General features: G+C 33.6%; 1 long non-coding RNA gene across 2 annotated transcripts in view; it reads left to right on the forward strand.

Moving 5' to 3' along the window:
* The first annotated feature begins 2,496 nt into the window (after positions 1-2,496).
* The window catches only part of LOC133536563 (uncharacterized), a 71,780-nt gene continuing 62,887 nt past the window's right edge, over positions 2,497-11,389 (forward strand). For both annotated transcript variants that reach the window (XR_009802486.1, XR_009802485.1), the window contains exons 1-2: positions 2,497-2,579; positions 3,093-3,269. This is a non-coding gene — a long non-coding RNA (uncharacterized LOC133536563). The remainder of the gene's footprint in view (positions 2,580-3,092; positions 3,270-11,389) is intronic.

The raw sequence follows: 11,389 nt of genomic DNA on the forward strand, positions 1-11,389 counted from the left end.
ACAGTACTTAAAATACAACTTGCCTTAATTTACGTTTTTTTGTAATAATTCATTTTGGAAATAATTAACAGAGGTGAATATTAGCAGCTACTATTATTTAGTTAATTAATATTTAATATATTCAGGCAAGAACAATATATGCTGTAATAATGTGTAGTACTGTTATAATAAAACTAATAATAATGGCCATTGTGATATTAATAATGACAATTATAATAATAATGATGATAATAATGACGTTGAGGACAATAATAATCTTCAAAATGTTAACAAAAATAATACCTAGCAACCGCTGCAACCTTGAGAAGGACAAATGGTAGAAAATGGATGGTTCGATTGATAATGATTAATTAATTAAAATTAATAATAATAATGATGATGCTGTTGGTAAAAATAATAATATAAATAACTGAGGTAGGCTCCAGCACCCCCCGCGATCCCAAAAAGGGACAAGCAGTAGAAAATGGATGGATGGATGGTAATAATAATAATCATATTAATGATAATAATAATGATAATGTTGGTAAAAAAAATAATAAAATAAATGATAATAATAATAATAATATTGATGATGATGCTGTTGGTAAAAATAATCATATAAATAGCTGAGGTAGGCTCCAGCACCCCCGCGATCCCAAAAAAGGACAATTAAGAGGTAAAAAATTGATGGATGGATGGATGGATGGAGGGTAACAATAATAATCATAATAATGATGATAATAATAATAATGATTATGTTCATAAAAATCATAAGAATAATAAGAATAACAATAATGATGATGATGATGTTGGTACAAAAATAAATAAATAATAATAATAATAATAATGCTGTTGGTAAAAATAATCATATCAATAACTGAGGTAGGCTCCAGCACCCCCCTGTGATACCAAAAAGGGACAAACGGTCGAAAATTAATGAATGGATGGTAATAATAATAATCCTAATAATGATAATAATAATGATGATGTTCGTAAAAAAATTTAATATTAATAATAATAATAATGATGATGATGATGTTGGTTAAAATTATAAAATAAATGATGATAATAATAATAATAATAATGATGCTGTCGGTAAAAATAATCATATAAATAACTGAGGTAGGCTCCAGCACCCCCCGCGATCCCAAAAAGGGACAAGCGGTAGAAAATGGATGGATAGATGGATGGTAACAATAATAATCATAATAATGATGATAATAATACTAATGATGATGTTCATAATAATAATAATAATAATAATAATAATAATGATGATGTTGGTTAAAATATTAATAATAATAATAATGCTGTTGGTAATGATGATGTTTGTTAAAATATTAATAATAATAATAATGCTGTTGGTAAAAATAAACATATAAATAACTGAGGTAAGCATCAGCACCGCCTGCGATCCCAAAAAGGGACAAGCGGTAGAAAATGAATGGATGGATGGTAATAATAATAATCCTAATAATGATAATAATAATGATGATGTTCGTAAAAATAATAATATTAATAATAACAATAATAATAATAATGAGGATGTTGGTAAAAAAATAAAATAAATAATAATAATAATGCTGTTGGTAAAAATAATCATATCAATAACTGAGGTAGGCTCCAGCACCCCCCGCGATCCCAAAAAGGGACAAGCGGTTGAAATGGATGAATGGATTGTAATAATAATAATCATTTTAATGATAATAATAATAATGTCAATGTTTGTAATAATAATAATAATAATAATGATGATGATGATAATGTTGGTAAAATAATAATAATAATAATAATTATATTAATAATATTAATAATAATGCTGTTGGTAAAAATAATAATAGCAATAACTGAGGTAGGCTCCAGCACCCCCCACGATCCCAAAAAGGGACAAGCGGTTGAAATGGATGGATGGGTTGTAATAATAATAATCATTTTAATGATAATAATAATGTTCATGTTTGTAATAATAATAATAATAATGATGATGATGATAATGTTGGTAAAATAATAATAATAATATTAATAATAATATTAATAATAATGCTGTTGGTAAAAATAATAATATAAATAACTGAGGTAGGCTCTAGCATCCCCCACGATCCCAAAATGGGACAAGCGGTAGAAAAAGGATGGATGCATGGTAATAATAATAATCATAATAATGATGATGTTCGTAAAAATAATAATAATAATGATGATGATGATGATGGTAAAAATAATAAAATAAATGATAATAATAACAATAATAATGATGCTGTTGGTAAAAAATAATAATACAAATAATTGAGGTAGGCTCCAGCTCCCCCCACGATGCCAAAAAGGGACAAGCAGTAGAAAATGGATGGATGGTAATAATAATAATCATAATAATAATGATTACGGAGTTAAAACTCAGAAGTCAGTAATCCATGCTCTCCATTGTCAAATTCATTGTAAACTACAATTCCCAGAATGCCAAGGTAAAATGGCCGCCAAATTACTAATTGAAGGCACCTGAAAAGGAAGGAGGTTCAGTCACTCATTCACCAAACAAGAACAGCAGCAAGCAGCCACAACCGCAAGATCCACTCAACAAGTTTCTCCAAACACACCAATGGCCGGTGAATATGCTTTTTCATTGAATGATGAGCGAAATGATGTGTTTGTTAAGCTTAAAGGCCTACTGAAATGAGATGTTCTTATTTAAACGGGGATAGCAGGTCCATTCTATGTGTCATACTTGATCATTTCGCCATATTGCCATATTTTTGCTGAAAGGATTTAGTAGAGAACATCCACGATAAAGTTCGCAACTTTTGTTTGCTAATAAAAAAAGCCTTGCCTGTACCGGAAATAGCAGACGATGTGCGCGTGACGTCACGGGTTGTGGAGCTCCTCACATCCTCACATTGTTTACAATCAGCCAGCAGCGAGAGCGATTCGGACTGAGAAAGCGACGATTTCCCCATTAATTTGAGCGAGGATCAAAGATTTGTGGATGAGGAAAGTGAGAGTGAAGGACTAGAAATAAAAAAAAGACAGGGCAGTGGGAGCGATTCAGATGTTTTTAGACACATTTACTAGGATAATTCTGGAAAATCCCTTATCTGCTTATTGTGTTACTTGTGTTTTAGTGAGATTATATGGTCATACCTGAAATTCAGAGGGGTGTGGTGACCGCCAGTGTCTTCGATTGAAGCCACGTTTTTCGATGAGGCAAGTTGAAGCATCCGGCGGCCGCTGGGAGGAGGCAAGAGAGTCCGCAGCTGCAGAAGGCGAGGCACGACGCAAGTTCTTCGCTCATAACTACGGTAAGAGCCGACTTAATACCACCATTTTCTCACCGAAACCTGCCGTTTGACATGTGGTAGGGAACCATGCTCGCTTGACCACTCCGTTCCATAGTAAAGCTTCACCATCAGCTTTCGGGAAGGTAAACAAAGAAACACCGGCTGTGTTTGTTTGGCTAAAGGCGGCCGCAATACGCCGCTTCCCACCTACGTCTTTCTTCTTTGACGTCTCCATTATTAATTGAACAAATTACACATTACTGCATTTACTTTTTGAGCTATGATTTCATACTGTGTTTGACCAGTTAAAAGCAAATTGTTTAAAGCACATGGAAAAGTTTAAAGCTATAGCTAAAATGGCAAATTTTTTAAGTTAAAAGTACAAAACATTAATGCAAAGTTGAAATGATAGTCATGTTTTGCTAAAAGTTAAAATAATATGTTGAAAGTTTAGAACGTTATTCAGATGTTTACAGGATGAATTCATGTTTGGCTAAAAGTTAAAACATGTCGAACGTTTAAAACATTATTCAGAAGTTTAAAAGCATTTGTAAAAAGTTGTTTGAAAATACCTGTGTAATCACATTGTTGACATCTTTGTTTATGTGGTTTTAAACTGGTTTACAACCTACTGATGATTTTGAAGATCAATTCAAAAGAAACCAACAATTCTTCAAGCTGGAAAAAAATAAAAGTTGATCAATTGGAAATTGTGAGTTGTCTGTGGCTCCTTTTTGGAGTAGAAGAGCGGAAATTAACAATGATGTTGTTGGTAAAAATAATATTAATAATGATGATGATGTTGGTAAAAAATAATAAAATAAATGATGATGATGATGATGATGATAATAATAATAATGCTGTTAGTAAAAATAATAATATAAATAAGTAAGGTAGGCTCCAGCCACCCCTCTGAACCCAAAAAGGGACAAGCGGTAGAAGATGGATGGACGGTAATATGTTGGTTAAAAATAATAATATTAATAATTATAATAATGATGATGATGATGTTGGTAGAAATATTACAATAATAATAATAATGATGATTCTGTTGGTAAAAAAAAATAATATAAATAACTGAGGTAGGCTCAAACACCCCTGCGATCCCCAAAAGGGACAAGCGGTAGAAAATGGATGGATGGTAATAATAATAATCATAATAATGATGATGTTGGTAAAACTAATATATATAATGATGATGATGATGTTGGTAATAGTAAAAAATAATACTGTTAATAGAAATAATAATATAAATAACTGAGGTAGGCTCCAGCATCCCCCACGATCCCAAAAAGGGACAAGCGGTAGAAGATGGATGGACGGTAATATGTTGGTAAAAATAATATTAATTATAATAATAATGATGATGATGTTGGTAGAAATATTACAATAAATAATAATAATGATGATGCTGTTGGTAAAAAAAAATAATATAAATAACTGAGGTAGGCTCAAACACCCCCGCGATCCCCAAAAGGGACAAGCAGTAGAAAATGGATGGATGGTAATAATAATAATAATAATCATTATAATAATGATGATGTTGGTAAAAATATTAATGATGATGATGATGTTGGTAATAATAATAATTATGCTTTTAGTAAAAATAATAATATAAATAACTGGGGAAGGCTCCAGCCTCCCCTCTGATCCCAAAAAGGGACAAGTGGTAGAAGATGGATGGACGGTAATATGTTGGTAAAAATAATAATATTATTAATTATAATAATGATGATGATGATGTTGGTAGAAATATTACAATAAATAATAATGATGATGCTGTTGGTAAAAAAAATAATATAAATAACTGAGGTAGGCTCAAACACCCCTGTGATCCCCAAAAAGGGACAAGCGGTAGAAATTGGAGGGATGGTAATAATAATAATCATAATAATGATGATGTTGGTAAAAATAATATTAATAATGATGATGATGATGTTGGTAATAATAATAATAATAATGCTGTTAGTAAAAATAATAATATAAATAACTGAGGTAGGCTCCAGCATCCCCCACGATCCCAAAAAGGGACAAGCGGTAGAAGATGGATGGACGGTAATAAGTTGGTAAAAATAATAATATGAATAATTATAATAATAATGATGATGATGATGTTGGTAGAAATATTACAATAAATAATAATAATGATGATGCTGTTGGTAAAAAAAATAATGGAAATAACTGAGGTAGGCTCAAACACCCCTGCGATCCCCAAAAAGGGACAAGCGGTAGAAAATGGATGGATGGTAATAATAATAATCATAATAATGAGGATGTTGGTAAAAATATTAATAATGATGATGATGTTGGTAATAATAATAATAATGCTGTTAGTAAAAATAATAATATAAATAACTGAGGTAGGCTCCAGCATCCCCCACAATCCCAGAAAGGGACAAGCGGTAGAAAATGGATGGATGGTAAAAATAATAATCATAATAATGATGATGTTGGTAAAAATAGTATTAATATTAATAATGATGATGATGATGATAATGTTGGTAATAATAATAATAATGTCGTTAGTAAAAATAATAATATAAATAACTGAGGTAGGCTCCAGCATCCCCCACGATCCCAAAAAGGGACAAGCGGTAGAAAATGGATGGATGGATTGTAATAATAATAATCATTTTAATGATAATAATAATGATGTTTGTAAAAATAATATTAAAAATGATAATGATGATGTTGGTAAAAATAATAAAATAAATGATAATAATAATACTAATAATAATCATGGTGCTGTGTGTAAAAATAATAAAATAAATAATAATCTTAATGATGAAATTTAAAATAACAATAGTAGTAATAATTGTAATTATGCTAATTTAATAACAATGTTTATCATTAAAAAATATTCTATTAATCAGAATAATGTAACTATAATTATATTGATAATACAAATGGTAATGCTCATTGTCCTTATGAACATATTTTAATGATGGTATTACTACTACACTACTACTACTTCAATAGGTAGTCACCTGAAATGTTTTTTTACTTCTCTGGTGTGCTTGAAGCTCATGGAGAGAATGCCAAGAGTATGCAAAACAGTAACCACAGCAAATGGTGGCTATTTTGAAGAAACTAGAATATAAATCATATTTTCAGTTATTTCTCCTTTTTTAGTTGGGTGCATAACTCCACATGTTCATTCATAGTGGGAAAATAAAAATAAAAAAACACACTGAATGAGGAGAAGGTGTGTCCAAACATTTGGCCTTTATGGTATCGATAACAATAATGGTTATTAAAAGTAATTATTACGATGTCTATTTGATGTTGGTTTACAGTTAGTGTGATTGTTGTTACGCCTGTTCGGCATCGTGGTGCCGGGTTCGATTCCCTCGAGGATGCGTCGAAATTAAACACAGCAAAGGTAAGCTTGAACTATTTATTTGAATAACAAAAGGTGCTAGAGAACAAAAACACTGGAGCTAAGAAAAGGCAAACAAAAGGCGCTAGCATGAAAGCTAGGATAAACTAAACTGGCACATAGGCACACAAAGGGGAAAACAAAACATTTAGCATGAGAGCTAAGAATGAATAAAATTGCACAGCGTGAGAGCTCGCGAGAATAATACAGAAATTGCATGTATAAACAAATTAGAGTCCCAGGCAGAAGAATGAGAAGAGGAAGGCTTATAAAGGGAAGGTGATTATTTGTAGCAGGTGTGCGGGACCGTGAGTAGCAGGTGAACAGAGTGACCATGGTGACGGAACCAACAGGAAATAAGAGGTAGAATGACGGAGTGATGCAACAATGGAAACAATAATATGAGAAGATCCGAGTACGGATCTTAACAATTGTTTTATTATTACACGGCTTAAATGATTATGTCTTCCTTTGATTATTTGAAGAGCCTGAGTACTTTTTTTTTTAAAGGCGCTTTATAAATAAAATGAATTATTACTGATGCTACTACTACTGGGGCGGTTTAGCTCGGTTGGTAGAGTGGCCGTGCCAGCAACTTGAGGGGTGCAGGTTCGATTCCCGCTTCTGCCAACCTAGTCACTGCCGTTGTGTCCTTGGGCAAGACACTTTACCCACCTGCTCCCAGTGCCACCCACACTGGTTTGAATGTAACTTAGATATTGGGTTTCACTATGTAAAGCGCTTTGAGTCACTAGAGAAAAAGCGTTATATAAATATAATTCACTTCACTTCACTTCACCACTGTTAATACAAAAAAAACCAACAATAATGTGAAGTGAATTATATTTATATAGCGCTTTTTCTCTAGTGGCTCAAAGCGCTTTACATAGTGAAACCCAATATCTAAGTTACATTTAAACCAGTGTGGGTGGCACTGGGAGCAGGTGGGTAAAGTGTCTTGCCCAAGGACACAACGGCAGTGTCTAGGATGGCGGAAGCGGGAATTGAACCTGCAACCCATATTAATGCATTTAATATGGCAAAATGCGTTTATTCATAGTCGAGCACAATTCATACGCACGACAATTCAAAATTAGAGAGCCCAGTGAGAAAGAAATTAGCCTTCCAATAATAAAATACTGTACTGTATATTAGGTATAAACATTTACTTTATAAAACATTATTATTATTATTAGCTTGGTTGCGGTGTAGAGCTGCACTGCATAACATTCCCCAACTTTTTTTTTTTTTTTTTTTTTTTTCCTGAAGCATAATAATAAAAATGGTGTCCCCTCTATCTGCAGTTTGGTGTCACGTCAATCAGGAGCCAGTATTAATATCCGTGCTCGGGAGAAATGTATAATTCATCATTTTCAGCTCGTTTATGCTGTATAGTTCAATAGCGCTGCTGTTCCTAATGGAGTGGCCTGTCTTATTGCTTTATTGCTGATATCGTGTGATAAGCGAGGAGTGTGGTGATGATGTAAAGGTAGCATTCATTACCTTATTGAGTCGGTACTTGGATATGATATTAATATTTGATGCATGTAAGGAGAAAGCGCTTTGATGATGTATTATAACAATATTAAGTAAATATAAGGGAGTGGAAACCATCCTATTGTGTCCTCAGGCCTGCAAGATCACCTTCACAAAACTGCTCCATTATACCCAATTTACGTGTGTGTGTGTGTGTGTGTGTGTGTGTGTGTGTGTGTGTGCTGTGTGTGTGTGTGTGTGTGTGTGTGTGTGTGAAAGTGTGTGTGTGTGTGTGTGTGTGTGTGAAAGTGTGCATGATGAAGTTCCAGGAAGGATAAGACTCCATCACGTCCTCATTATTTCTTCTTCACTGTCAATTTCCGTGCAACTTTCCTCCGGTCTTTTCTTAAATCTCCTCCATCCTCTTCCATGGCTTTTTTTTTTTTGGGCCATGAGGATTGATTGTGTCTTTTGCTGTGGGCGTCAGGCCGATTGTCATCACGGGAGTCGTGAGTGACGTACTGCACGCGGGTGCCGCCTCAGCAGATCTGGAGGATAGCGTCAAGACAAAGGAAGACGTCTTTGTCTTTGACTGAGTGGAAATCCTCTTGTGTTGACCTGTGGTTTCTTTGAGGCTGCTGCGTATTTTTTTTCCATAGGAAATACAAATAAATTTAAGTTAAAAAAAATTAATAACATATTGAATATTTAAGAAAATATAATATTTTAGATATTGGATGCAATATTGAATATTACATAAATTAAATAACACATTGAATATTGAGTAACATATTAAATATTACATAAAAAAATATAAAACAACATATTCAATACAATTAAATAACATTAAATATTGGGTTAAATATTTGAGGCTACCAAATATAAAAAAAAATCAATGTATTAAATATGAAATAAAATATTTTAAAACAATTAGATAGGTTGATTGGCAACACTAAATTGGCCCTAGTGTGTGAATGTTGTCTGTCTATCTGTGTTGGCCGTGCGATGAGGTGGCGACTTGTCCAGGGTGTACCCTGCCTTCCGCCCGATTGTAGCTGAGATAGGCGCCAGCGCCCCCCGCGACCCCGAAAGGGAATAAGCGGTAGAAAATGGATGGATGGATGGATGGATGGATGAGTGGAAATCCTCATGTGTTGACCTGTGGTTTCTTTGAGGCTGCTGCATATTTTTTTTCCATAGGAAATACAAATAAATTAAAGTTAAAAAAAATTAATAACTTATTAAATATTTAAGAAAATATAACATTTTTGATATTGGATGCAATATTAAATATTACATAAAAAATCAAATAAAACATTGAATATTAAGTAACATATTAAATATTACATAAAAAATATAAAATAACACATTGAAAACAAAATACAATTAAATAACATTAAATATTAGGTTAAATATTTGAGGCTACCAAATATAAAAAAAAAAATCAATGTATTAAATATGAAATAAAATATTTAAAAAAAATTAGATAGGTTGAATCTGTGTTGGCCCTGCGATGAGGTGGCGACTTGTCCAGGGTGTACCCCGCCTTCCGCCCGATAGTAGCTGAGATAGGCGCCAGCGCCCCCCGCGACCCCAAAAGGGAATAAGCGGTAGAAAATGGATGGATGGATAGATATTAGATCCAATATTACATAAAAATTAAATGAAATAACATTAAATAACAAATAAAATATTAAATATTACAATACTAAATAAAACATATATGAAATAACATTAAATATTACATAAAATATTAAATATTAAATTTTGGTGGCTGCCGCATATTTTAATTACATTTTTTTTATTTAATAAAATTAAGTTGAAAAAAAAACTAAAGCAATAAGCGAAGTGAATTATATTTATATAGCGCGTTTTCTCAAGTGACTCAAAGCGCTTTACATAGTGAAACCCAATATCTAAGTTACATTCAAACCAGTGTGGGTGGCACTGGGAGCAGGTGGGTAAAGTGTCTTGCCCAAGGACACAACGGCAGTGACTAGGGTGGCGGAAGCGGAAATCGAACCTGCAACCCTCGAATTGCCGGCACGGCCACTCTACCAACTGAGCTAAACCGCCCCAAATTGAAGAAAAAATAACATATTGGATATTATATACACGATACTAAGTATTACATAAAAAATAGGATTGCATATTAAATATTAAGTAATATTAAATTAAAACAATAACATGAAATAACATCCACCCATCCATTTTCTATCGCTTATTCCCTTTGGAGTATGAAATAACATAATAAATATTAAATCAAATATCAAATGTTAGATTACAATAACATAACATCGATTACTAAATTAAAACAATAACATGAAATAACATCCATCCATCAAATTTCTACCGCTTATTCCCTTTGGGGTATGAAATAACATAAATATTAAATGTTAGATTACAATAAAATAACATCAGTTATAAAAATAAAATAAATATTTGGAAAATATCGCTTATTCCCTTTGGGGTCGCGGGGGGCGCTGGTGCCTATCTCAGCTAGAATCGGGCAGAAGGCGGAGTACACCCTGGACAAGTCACCACCTCATCATAGGGCCAACACAGACTGACAACGAACTGTTCTTCGGACCACCAAGTACTGACATGACAGCCCGGTTCAGGTTCACAGTATGTTTTTATTTTTCAATAAAGTCTCTCTCTATTGCTTTCCATTGATGGACAATTTATTTTGTCCGTCTCAGGCTCGCTCTCGCTCTCGCTCTGACTCCAGCTCCTTCCACTCTCTCCTCCCGGCTGCTGCCTTTTAACAGAACGACAGGTGATTAGATAACCAGGCCCAGGTGGGCCATCTACGCGCCTTTCGCTGATCTCGAAGGCGGTCCTGGCACACCCCGCTTCGCTGCAGGTCCGCAGGCCACGCCCCCTTCCACATAGTATTTTTGCCTAATTAGACAATATTGACGTTAACACAATATGGGATTACATTGATTACATGTATTTTTATTCTCCCAAAATAGAAAGAAATAATACATTTAGTAAGAAAAATACTTTATTGATACATATTATTTCCCGGCCTTCAAGGGCCAAATAAAATGGAGTGGTGGCGCCGTGAGTTTGACACCTAAGGTCTCCAGCGAATAGGGAATTGAAAAAAATCAACCACCAAAAAAACAATGGTCTTGATTGGAAACGGGTGAGGGGAATTGCACTGGGACGAAAGTGAAGCAGTCACGGGAAAATACCAATAATGGGCCGGTATAGCTCGGTTGGTAGAGCGGCCGTGCCAGCAATTCAAGGGTTCCAGGTTCGATCCCCGCTTCTGCCA

The sequence above is a fragment of the Nerophis ophidion genome, linkage group LG17 (genome assembly GCF_033978795.1).
Source record: "Nerophis ophidion isolate RoL-2023_Sa linkage group LG17, RoL_Noph_v1.0, whole genome shotgun sequence".
NCBI classification, from domain to species: Eukaryota; Metazoa; Chordata; class Actinopteri; order Syngnathiformes; family Syngnathidae; genus Nerophis; species Nerophis ophidion.